The following is a 12,500-nucleotide window of genomic DNA, read 5'->3' as shown; positions in this document are numbered from 1 at the left end:
GTCTTTGACCCTCATCTGACCTTACGCTGACCTTCATCTGACCTTACACTGACCTTCATCTGACCTTACACTGACCTCACCTGACCTTACGCTGACCTTCATCTGACCTTACACTGAGCTCACCTGACCTTACACTGACCTTCATCTGACCTTACACTGACCTTCACCTGATCTTACACTGACCTTCACCTGACCTAACACTGACCCTCACCTGACCTTACACTGACCTTCATCTGACCTTACACTAACGCCCATCTGGACTGAATCACTACACTACACTACACTACACACTACCCTATACTGCAAACTACACTACACACTACACTACACTACACTATACTAAACTACACTACACTGCACTATACTACACTACCCTATACTGCAAACTACACTACACACTACACTATACTATACTACCCTATACTGCACTACACTACACTACACTGCACTATACTACACTATACCACACTACACTACACACTACACTATACTATACTACACTACACACTACACTACACTACACTACACTACACTACACTACACACTACACTACACTACACTACACTACACTACACTACACTACACTACACTACACTGCACTATACTACACTATACTACACTACACTACACACTACACTATACTATACTACACTACACACTACACTATACTTCACTATACTGCACTACACTACACTACACTACACTACATTACAACAAATGCCCTGGACTCAGACCAGCAGCATATCTCCTCCAGATCAGTTCAGTAAAACACCTGGCCAAATCTGACCTTACCAGACTAGACTAGACCAGTACAAGTCCAGTGACCAGTATCAGGCTAGCACAGACCAGACTAGATTAGACCAGTACAAGTCCAATGACCAGTATCAGGCTAGCACACACCAGACTAGATTAGACCAGTACAAGTCCAGTGACCAGTATCAGGCTAGCACAGACCAGACTAGACTAGACCAGTACAAGTCCAGTGACCAGTATCAGACTAGCACAGACCAGACTAGACTAGACCAGTACAAGTCCAGTGACCAGTATCAGGCTAGCACAGACCAGACTAGACTAGACCAGTACAAGTCCAGTGACCAGTATCAGACTAGCACAGACCAGACTAGACTAGACCAGTACAAGTCCAGTGACCAGTGTCAGGCTAGCACAGACCAGACTAGACTAGACCAGTACAAGTCCAGTGACCAGTATCAGACTAGCACAGACCAGACTAGACTAGACCAGTACAAGTCCAGTGACCAGTGTCAGGCTAGCACAGACCAGACTAGACTAGACCAGTACAAGTCCAGTGACCAGTATCAGGCTAGCACAGACCAAACTAGATTAGACCAGTACCAGAATACTACACTATCTCCTTCAACACACTGGACTAGTATTTATACTCCTGCATCCTCAATCCTTTGGTAGGTATTTATTGCTGTAGTATTGATCGTCTTTATTAATCTAAAGTCTCCCCAGACATGAATGAATGAATGGGACGGGACTCAGACAGACCAGACCAGCAGCATGAGCACACACACCAGCCCAGCAGCATGAGCACACACACCAGCCCAGCAGCATGAGCACCAGACCAGACCAGTAGCATGAGCACCAGTAGCTGCCAGACATGTGGGGAGAGAGAGAGACATGCCCTGACAGAGCCGTACAGCACCGCCTCCTCCAGATGATACCCGTCTAGACTAGAACAGACCGGTACCGCCACCTCCAGATGATACCCGTCTAGAACAGACCGGTACCGCCTCCTCCACATGATACCCGTCTAGAACAGACCGGTACCGCCTCCTCCACATGATACCCGTCTAGACTAGAACCAGGTCTCCTCCAGGTGGTACCAGACTAGTATAGACCAGACTGGTACCACCTCCTCCAGACTAGACCCACTACAGGAGATGGTACACACAATTGACATACAAACACTCACAGATATGCATGCATGCACGCACACACACGCACACACACACACACGCACGCGTGCGCACACACACACACACACACACACACACACACACACACGCATGCGCACACACACACGCACGCGCACACACACACACACACACACACACACACACACACACACACATACACACACACACACACACACACACACACACATACACACACACATACACAAACACAGTGACCTGTTATAACAGATTTGTTCCTAGTTTGTGCATGGCTGTTTGTTTTGTGTGCATAATTATGTGCATGTACGTGCACCTGTGTTTGAAATTGTTGGGCTTGTGTGTGTGTCAACTGAACCATCACTAATCACTGTGTGTGAAGTCATTCAGTTGAATCGTGCAAACAAGCTGGTGCCAGTGGACTGAACTTCCCTCTGTGAGTGTGTGTGTGTGTGTGTGTGTGTGTGTGTGTACATGCTTGTTATTCATGATAACTCGACTCGACTGTTTCAGTGACAAATGCATCATTTAATTCACACCTGTTGTAATTATGAGCAAATGAGACAGATGGACAAAAAAAGAGAGTATTTGAGAGAGAGAAAGTGTGTGTGTGTGTGTGTGTGTGTGTGTGTGTGTGTGTGTGTGTGTGTGTGTGTGTGTGTGTGTGTGTGTGTGTGTGTGTGTGTGTGTGTGTGTTTGTGTATGTGAGAGAGAGAAAGTCTGTGTTTTGGTTTGTGAGGGAGAGAAAGTCTGTGTGTGTGTGTGTGTGTGTGTGTGTGTGTGTGTGTGTGTGTGTGTGAAAGACACACAGAGAGAGGGTGTTCTACACATTATCTGCTGTATGATCATAACTCAGAACTAATGATCAATTCTGTATAAGCAACAATGTGGTGTGAATATGTCACGATAAAGACACACACACTGTAGCATTGTCGCTGCTTCTGTGGAGATATTTGCTTTTCTTCCCTTACAGACCTTATGTTTTATTAACCTCATTAATTTTTATTTGCTGAGTTTTGATTACACTTTTTCTTAGTGTTGTTTTATGTGTGTGGGAGTTTTTCTTTCTCTGTTTCCCCCAAGTGCCTTGTAAGTATGTACTGTAGGTAAGTATGTACTGTAGGTAAGTGTAGGTAAGTACTGTATGTACTGTACTGTAGGTAAGTATGTACTGTATTCTGAGTGGCGGCAGTTTCCTATCCGAAAGTAGAAAGTTGCTACAGTAGGGCGGTAATCTCCAACAGAGCGCCGCTCAGACAAGCCATTTGTCATGTTGAGGTTATGTGCCATCAAAATCATTTTGGAAACGTTATGTTAAGGTAAAAAACAATTGGGTGACTACTTTGTAGGTTTTTAGGGTGTTTTTGATCCATGAAATGGTTCAATAAAAGGGATTTTAAACTCGCTCTCCCTAACTTGCTCTCTCTCTCTCTCTCTCTCTCTCTGTCTCTCTCTCTCTCTCTCTCTCTCTCTCTCTCTCTCTCTCTCTCTCTCTCTCTCTCTCTCTCCTCTTGACAAAGTGCGTGTTGTGTTAGCAGCCTACGCTAGCAGGCAGCCCAACAGTGTTATTATTAGTCCAATCTGGGCCACCTTCACCTCCACTTACAGACATGAGTGAGCAGCATGCCAGCCAGACTCCTGAATTTATTATAACTAATGAATTAACAATAATAACACAAGTGCTGCCCACAGCTGATTGGACACGACATGACGTCTCCCGGGAAACACGAGGTGTAACTCTTGGAGAGTCGGCAGAGTACAGAACAGTGTGTGTGTGCGTGTGTGCGTGTGTGCGTGTGTGTGTGTGTGTGTGTGTGCATGCATGTGTATAGTGAAAAGAGTGAAAGTGTGACTGTGTGCATGGATGACAGATAGAGTGCTTATGCGTGTGTGTGTGTGCATGTGTGTGTGCAGGTGTGTGTGATGGGATGAGATTGAGTGTGTGTTTTATTTAAAAGCCTCTAAAGGCCCCAGAGCTCAGTAATGATAACCAGACTAAATGTTACATGACAACCATCAGCCCAACACATGGACATCAAACTGGAGGAGAAGATCTCTGCAGCTTAAAGGATGTGTGTTTGCGTGTGTCTGTGTGTGTGTGTGTGTGTGTGTGTGCGTGTGTGTGTGTGTGTGTGTGTGAAACAGCTTAAAGGATGTTTCTGGACAGTTGAGCACATGTTTGACACACTATCTGATACCGTCAGGAGCTCCATCATCAGGTGACGGTGAAACATGTCTAAGATGTTCTAAAGAAAGGTAGAGAGGAGCTGTAGTCAAAGTGAAGGGTTTGTTGTTCTATGTTCTATACAGTCCTAGAACAATGATTTCCCCCTGGTGGCCACAGAACCGGCACAACAACACGCTGACGCAGAACAGTTCTGCTGTTCCCATCCTCTCAGAACAGTTCTGCTGTTCCCATCCTCTCAGAACAGTTCTGCTGTTCCCATCCTCTCAGAACAGTTCTGCTGTTCCCATCCTCTCAGAACAGTTCTGCTGTTCCCATCCTCTCAGAACAGTTCTGCTGTTCCCATCCTCTCAGAACAGTTCTGCTGTTCCCATCCTCTCAGAACAGTTCTCCTGTTCCCACTCTCAGAACAGTTCTCCTGTTCCCATCCTCTCAGAACAGTTCTCCTGTTCCCACTCTCAGAACAGTTCTCCTGTTCCCATCCTCTCAGGAGAGTTCTCCTGTTCCCATCCTCTCGTAATTACAGGACCGTCCGTGATGAACCTGCTCACTGGGCAGAGCCCTCTCTACCAACAGACCAGCACCCTGGACCACAGAACCCTCTCTACCAACAGAGCAGCACCCTGGACCACAGAACCCTCTCTACCAACAGAGCAGCACCCTGGACCACAGAACCCTCTCTACCAACAGAGCAGCACCCTGGACCACAGAACCCTCTCTACCAACAGACATCTCCAGACCAGCAGCTTGAACCAAAAAACGGAGGACAGAAAAAAATAGCAGGTGAGTCTGGTGTCATTCTCTTCTAAATGAGAAAGAGGGAGTGTGTGTGTGTGTGTGTGTGTGTGTGTGTGTGTGTGTGTGTGTGTGTGTGTGTGTGTGTGTGTGTGTGTGTGTGTGTGTGTATACATGTTCAGATGATGACCCCAGACCACTGAAGAGGTGTGTGTGAGTGCATGTGCCTTTGTGTGTGTGTGTGTGTGTGTGTGTGTGTGTGTGTTGACTTAGCTGACACATAATCCCATATGCTTCACCACTTGCAAAAATCTACAGGAATGTATACGTCTCACCTTGCATGTTCAAACTCTGATAATTGGCAGTCGCCACATATGGAGAAGGCGCTATTTTTTGTACCCATGAACTGAGACCAGAGGCATAGGCTACGGGGTTTACAATGCTTGTTTGAGTTCAATGAAATCTATTGTTAAACGTGAACACAAATAAAAGCACTAGAATGTGAGTTTGTGTGTGTGACCCCAGACAACTGAAGAGGAGTATGTATGTGTGTGTGCATGTGACTTTGTGTGTGTGTGTGTGTGTGTGTGTGTGTGTGTGTGTGTGTGTGTGTGTGTGTGTGTGTGTGTGTGTGTATGTGTGTGTGTGTGTGTGCATGTGCCTTTGTGTGTGTGCGTGCGTGCGTGTGTGTGTGTGACCCCAGACCACTGAAGAGGCTCATTACTGCTGTGCCTCCACAACTACAGCTCTGCACCTGCCTCTCCAGATCTTAATTAATACCAGACAGAAAGGTCATCCTTAAAAAGGAACACACACACACACACACACACACACACACACACAAAGGCAAATACACATACATGCAAACGCACACACACAAACACACACAAAAGTAAACACTGGCATCTTTGATTTGACACAAATATCCAAATATAGCAGAAAAAAAATCACACACACACACACACACACACACATCTGTAAATGCCACAGTCTGAATCCCCGGTAGCATATTTAACTGCTTTCCTCAGCAAAGAGGATATTATGGGATATTATGGGTGCCCTGACATTTCAGTGGAACTACTGGGCCCTGCAGCAGTGTGCTCTGACTCATCATCTCTCCTCACTATTAACATCTCTCCTCACTATTCTAATGTCTCTCCTCACTATTCTAATGTCTCTCCTCACTGTAACATCTCTCCTCACTATTCTAACATCTCTCCTCACTATTCTATAATCTCCACTCACTATTCTAACATCTCTCCTCACTATTCTAACGTCTCTCCTCACTATTCCAACATCTCTACTCACTATTCTAACATCTCTCCTCACTATTCTAACGTCTCTCCTCACTATTCTATAATCTCTCTTCACTATTCTATAATCTCTCCTCACTATTCTAACATCTCTCCTCACTATTCTAACATCTCTCCTCACTATTCTAACATCTCTCCTCACTATAACATCTCTCCTCACTATTCTAACATCTCTCTTCACTATTCTATAATCTCTCCTCACTATTCTATAATCTCTCCTCACTATTCTAACGTCTCTCTTCACTATTCTAACATCTCTCCTCACTATTCTAACTTCTCTCCTCACTATTCTAACTTTTCTCCTCACTATTCTATAATCTCTCCTCACTATTCTAACGGGGCTATGAGAGGGGATCGCTTAACACACTGCCAGTCCACTAAAAAAAGTGAAATGGATCGCCACTCAAAGTTGGAATTCCTGCTTGCTAACTCAGGCCAAGTCTATCTGTCAGAACTGAATGACGACTTCCAAGTAACGACTTCCCAGGATCCAGTGCTGGCTCTCAGTAGCGGTGCCAGCTATTGGCTTTTTCAGGTGCAGGGGCTGAAACATCAGCAGCTAAATGGCTCAGATGAAACCTAATGGAGACTCTGGGCAGCCAAGCAGCCTGAGAGAGAAGAGATGGGCACCAGTTGTGCCTGGATAATCAACCCACAGTTCACACACACACACACACACACATACACACATCTCATCACTATTCACACCCAGACACACACACACCTCCTCACTGTCACTGCACACACATACCCACACCTTTTGCAGCTCAGGGACACATCCTGCTTGCAGCCTGAGGCATGGTGAGCACTTTACAACTCACTGGTGCGGAAATCTGTTGGTGTTGTGGAGTGGTGTTGTCCTACAGGACTAGTGTGTTGTTGTGGAGTTGTGGTGTTGTCCTACAGGACTAGTGTAGTGTTGTGGTGTTGTCCTACAGGGCTAGCATGGTGTTGTGGTGTTGTCCTACAGGACTAGCGTGGTGTTGTGGTGTTGTGGTATTGTCCTACAGGGCTAGCATGGTGTTGTGGTGTTGTCCTACAGGGCTAGCGTGTTGTGGTGTTGTGGTGTTGTCCTACAGGGCTAGCATGGTGTTGTGGTGTTGTCCTACAGGACTAGCGTGGTGTTGTGGTGTTGTCCTACAGGGCTAGTATGATGTTGTGGTGTTGTGGTGTTGTCCTACAGGGCTAGCTGTGCTGTGGTGTTGTCCTACAGGGCTAGCATGGTGTTGTGGTGTTGTGGTGTTGTCCTACAGGGCTAGCATGGTGTTGTGGTGTTGTGGTGTTGTCCTACAGGGCTAGTGTGGTGTTGTCCTACAGGACTAGCGTGTTGTGGTGTTGTCCTACAGGACTAGCGTGGTGTTGTGGTGTTGTCCTACAGGACTAGCGTGGTGTTGTGGTGTTGTCCTACAGGACTAGCGTGTTGTTGTGGTGTTGTCCTACAGGGCTAGCTGTGCTGTGGTGTTGTCCTACAGGGCTAGCATGGTGTTGTGGTGTTGTCCAACAGGACTAGCGTGGTGTTGTGGTGTTGTCCAACAGGACTAGCGTGTTGTTGTGGTGTTGTCCTACAGGGCTAGCTGTGCTGTGGTGTTGTCCTACAGGGCTAGCATGGTGTTGTGGTGTTGTCCTACAGGGCTAGCATGGTGTTGTGGTGTTGTCCTACAGGACTAGCATGGTGTTGTGGTGTTGTCCTACAGGACTAGTGTGTTGTGGTGTTGTCCTACAGGACTAGCGTGTTATTGCAGTATTAGGCTACTGTGAAGTCTGACAGGGCTAGTTATTTTTTTGCTGTGTTGTCCTACAGAGCTAGTGTGGTGAAGGGGAGAGTCATTTGTGTGTGTATGTGTGTTTGTATCTGTAGCGGCCATTTCAAACAAAGCTTGCTTTGAATTGCCACGAGGTGAGCAAGTGTGTAGTCCGACACGCATTCCAGGTAAAGCACGCACGGTAAAGTAATATCCAAAGGTAATTTATTAAACAGTCCGGTTGACTTTCAAAGGAATGACTTAAACAACAAAAATAAACGCTGAGTATAATGCGAATCTATGCGATCAAACAGGTCAAAGTTATGCGGTCGAAAACTATTGCCTTTCACTCGCTCTCACCTGCTGAGCACCTTGACTGTCCACTAATTAACACCATATTTCGCGCCACTAAGGTACGTCAAGGGGAGGGGTCACGCCCCGCATCATCAAGGTGACATTAGATAAGAGTCTCCAGTCTAAATATAAATATCTAAATATGAAACAATAATCGCAGCAACCAAAACTCAAATTACAAAAAAGGCAAACTCAAATAAACTACAATATGGCTCCAACACACTGGCCCCTAATTGTCTAGGCTACCGCAAGACTATTACCAGTAACAAAATAAAATTCAAAGGGGAGTCATACTAGTCAGTACTATAAACATTCTAATGTTCCTTCAATAATGTACATTAGTCAACAATCAATAAGTTCACATTTGTTTTTTTTTTGTTTTTTTGTTTTTTTTTACAATTTCGTTTTTTGCATAGTCCTTTAGGTGGTCAAAAGAGTTCAAAAAATTCAAAAGTAGTCCAATGTAAGTGTAGTGCAAAAGTGGCAAAGTCCATGTATTGTGCAAACAATGAATGCAGATGTGGTGCAGATGTGAAAAGTCCATGAATGCACAGGTATGTAGTGATGTGTGGGCACGCAATGGTATGTTCAGGTTTGTCAGTTTATGTAGCGTGCGTATCAACAGGCCATGTTGCGAGTCTGACCGAGTCAAACTCCTAAAGTGCTTGCTCAGCTTCAAGCAGCGAGCAGAGCAGAGGTTGACAAAGTTCTCAGGCTTCATACACCTGTCCATCTCAAATCTGCTTATCTGGTCAAATTCTGTGAGCCATCCTTTCCAGGGTTCAGTCTTTTCATCAGGAATGATGTCCCATCCATACTTGGCCTGACAGAGTTTCTGCAGGATCTGTTTGGCTTTGAGGGTAAAGGGAGAGAGAATACCAAGTGGATCAATCTCTTGTTTTTCCTCAGAGTCCTTTTCAGGGAAATCATGATTGTACCGTTTAACTAGCAGTTCTTTGGGGTTCTCCAGTGAGATGCGATTGGTTGTCACAATCTTTGTTCCGGTCTTTTCCGTAGCAGTACTATTGAGTGGACCATTGACCACCCATCCAAACAGAGTTTTAACTGCATACGGTCCATTTCCTTGGCTTCGGATTATCTTCCAAGGTTCCATTGCCTTTGGAACATTGATTCCAATCAACAACTCCACTTCAGCATCAATTTCTTGTAGTTTGATTTCACGCAAATATGGCCATTTTCTCAGGTCTTGTTGAGTCAGCAAATTACCTTTTGAAACTGGGATGGCTGTTTGTGTGTAAACTTTTGGTAGTTCAATGTGTGCATTACCATCTATGCTACCAACCTCCAATCCTGTGAGCTCGCAGCATTTCACAGGTCTTTCTTGTCCCATGGTCTTCAAGATGATCTCAGTCTTGCGCCCTCTGGAGTTCAGCTGGGTCATGAGGTTTTCAGTGCAGAACGTTACAGAGCTACCTGGATCAAGGAAGGCGTAGGTTTGGATGATCTTACTTCCTTTTGCAGCTTTAACCTGAACCGGAACGATAGCCATGGCACAGTCATTACTGGCCCCTGTTGCATGATAAGCTGAAATCAGAGCACTCTCGACAGAGGCTTCCTTTGAGATGGTGGATTGTGAGGTCTGCGGCTTGGGGTCGATACTGCCAATGTGCAGCACTGTAGGATGTTTCCTTTTGCAAATTTGGCATTCCATTCTTTTATTACAGTCCTTGCTCATGTGACCTTTTTTAAGGCAACCAAAGCAGTGACCGTTCTTCTACAGATGATCAACTTTCTGATCATGAGTCTTGGAGGCAAACCTTTTACAGTCCGTGACAGAATGTGCATTCTCACAAAAACTACATACAGGCAAGACCCCAGCGTTGGTGTTACTCTGCTGGAGTGATGTAGATGGTTGTCTGGGTCGTAGTTCTTCAAGTGAGGTCACAGAAGTTACAAAACTCTCTTTGAGAGGCTTTGAGCTTGACGCTCTAGATGTCAATGCTACGCCTTTAACTGGATAGGGATCTCTAATATCTCCGAATACCGGATGTAACAATATGGAAGACTGGGTTTCTAGGAATTCTACCAGGTGTCTGAATTTAATGCGCGTGTTCTTCTGGGCAAAGTCATACACGAGAGTTCGCCATCTTTCGCGAAGTTTGTATGGAATTTTAGACACCAGCAGTTTCAAGTTTGAAGCAACATTCAATTCATCAAGGTACTCCAAGTCTTGCATAGCATTATAACATTCCCTCAGATACAAGGCATATGCATGTAGTGCGGTTCCATCATCAGGTTTTACAGATGACCAGTTGAGAGCCTTTTCAAGATAAGCATTAGCAATTTTCATTTCATCACCGAAATGTTGCTCAATCAATCTTTTTGCTTCAGTGTAGCCTCTACGAGGATCCATATGCATGCAGCTACGCACCAGGTCTTTGGGTTTTCCTGATGTAAACTGCTCCAAGAAATAAAGCCTATCCTGGAAACTGTTTGTCTTGTCTTCAATCAAATACTTGAATGCACGTACAAATGATTGATACGATAATGGATCTCCATTAAATACTGGCACTTCCCTTTGAGGCAATAAAGAAAGATTTTGTTGTCTTAACAGGAGTTCAGTGATCTCCTTTTGAGTCTGTAGCATGGAAACACTGAAGTCATTTTCAGCAATTCCACCACTGGAAGTAGTGTGAGGGCTAGATGTAGCTGTTGCCCGCTCACCTGTTCTTATATGCTTAACAGTTCTCTGTAATGGTGTTTTGGGCACTGTGGCAACAGGAACGTATTCAACTGCAGATGTTTCAGCAAGAGTGTAATCAACAGTACGAGGCCGATTTCTATCATAATAACTGTTCATTGCATCGCCAGGCTGTTCAGGATCTTCACTCAGAATCTTCAATCTAGCGTCAGCAGCATCTAACTGTGCCTTTAGCTCTAAATGCTCCCTTTTCAATTTTAAAGCTGCCTCCTCCAGCTTTAAAGCATGCAGCGCTGGTGCTACTTTGGAACGGGCCTCCAATGCAGCCTTTTCAGCTGCGGCTAGCTTAACAGACGAGGAAGAGGAGCCGACAATGGATATGCTATCCTTTGGTTCAACAGTAGCTTGTAGATTGTGCTGTTTCGTTTTCCAGCATTCAACATCTCTCAGAAAATAGTTAAAGTTCGTAATTCGTGGTTCAAACCAATAAGTATCATCAACTTCTTTTTCTTCATCCACAAGAAGATCTTGCACTTTTGTATGCACTGCTTTAAAGTCCTCCATACATGCCAACAAGTCTTTCGTTAGCTGTTCCACCTGAGCAACATCTCCATTTTCAACAAGCAGGGCTTTAATCTCGTTAGTCTTTCGTGTGCACACTCCCAATTTACCTCTTCGCGTTGCCGAGAGTGAATTAAAAAGTTTCTCTGCTTCCGCAGCACTCTGGGCCTCTGCATCAGTCATCTTAAGTTTACACTGTTTATAGTCCGTCTATCAAACAAAGTTCAATAAAGTTTTCTGTTTGTCCGTCAATGCTATCAATGCGTTAATACATTAACATTGTCCATGAATGTTGTTTACAAAATGTCCATTCATCTACTCATTCATCTACTCACGACCCGACGTTTCCTTCAAGCCGACCGTGTCCAACTTCGGCAGCAAACAGCAAACAGCAAACTTTCAGTCCATGATATAATCCACAAAGAAAGAAGTAGCCTAATCCACTTTGTACTGTAGTCCTTCGTTGTTGCGTCGATCTTTGGTCAGTTTTCGACAATTGTAGCGGCCATTTCAAACAAAGCTTGCTTTGAATTGCCACGAGGTGAGCAAGTGTGTAGTCCGACACGCATTCCAGGTAAAGCACGCACGGTAAAGTAATATCCAAAGGTAATTTATTAAACAGTCCGGTTGACTTTCAAAGGAATGACTTAAACAACAAAAATAAACGCTGAGTATAATGCGAATCTATGCGATCAAACAGGTCAAAGTTATGCGGTCGAAAACTATTGCCTTTCACTCGCTCTCACCTGCTGAGCACCTTGACTGTCCACTAATTAACACCATATTTCGCGCCACTAAGGTACGTCAAGGGGAGGGGTCACGCCCCGCATCATCAAGGTGACATTAGATAAGAGTCTCCAGTCTAAATATAAATATCTAAATATGAAACAATAATCGCAGCAACCAAAACTCAAATTACAAAAAAGGCAAACTCAAATAAACTACAATATGGCTCCAACAGTATCTGTCTGTCTCTGTATGCTTCTCTTTCTCTCTCTCTATGGCTGTGTGTGTGTGTGTGTGTGTGTG

This window comes from Sardina pilchardus, chromosome 2, assembly GCF_963854185.1.
Source record: "Sardina pilchardus chromosome 2, fSarPil1.1, whole genome shotgun sequence".
In the NCBI taxonomy this organism is placed as follows: Eukaryota; Metazoa; Chordata; class Actinopteri; order Clupeiformes; family Clupeidae; genus Sardina; species Sardina pilchardus.
Note: the sequence above shows the minus strand (reverse complement) of the source record.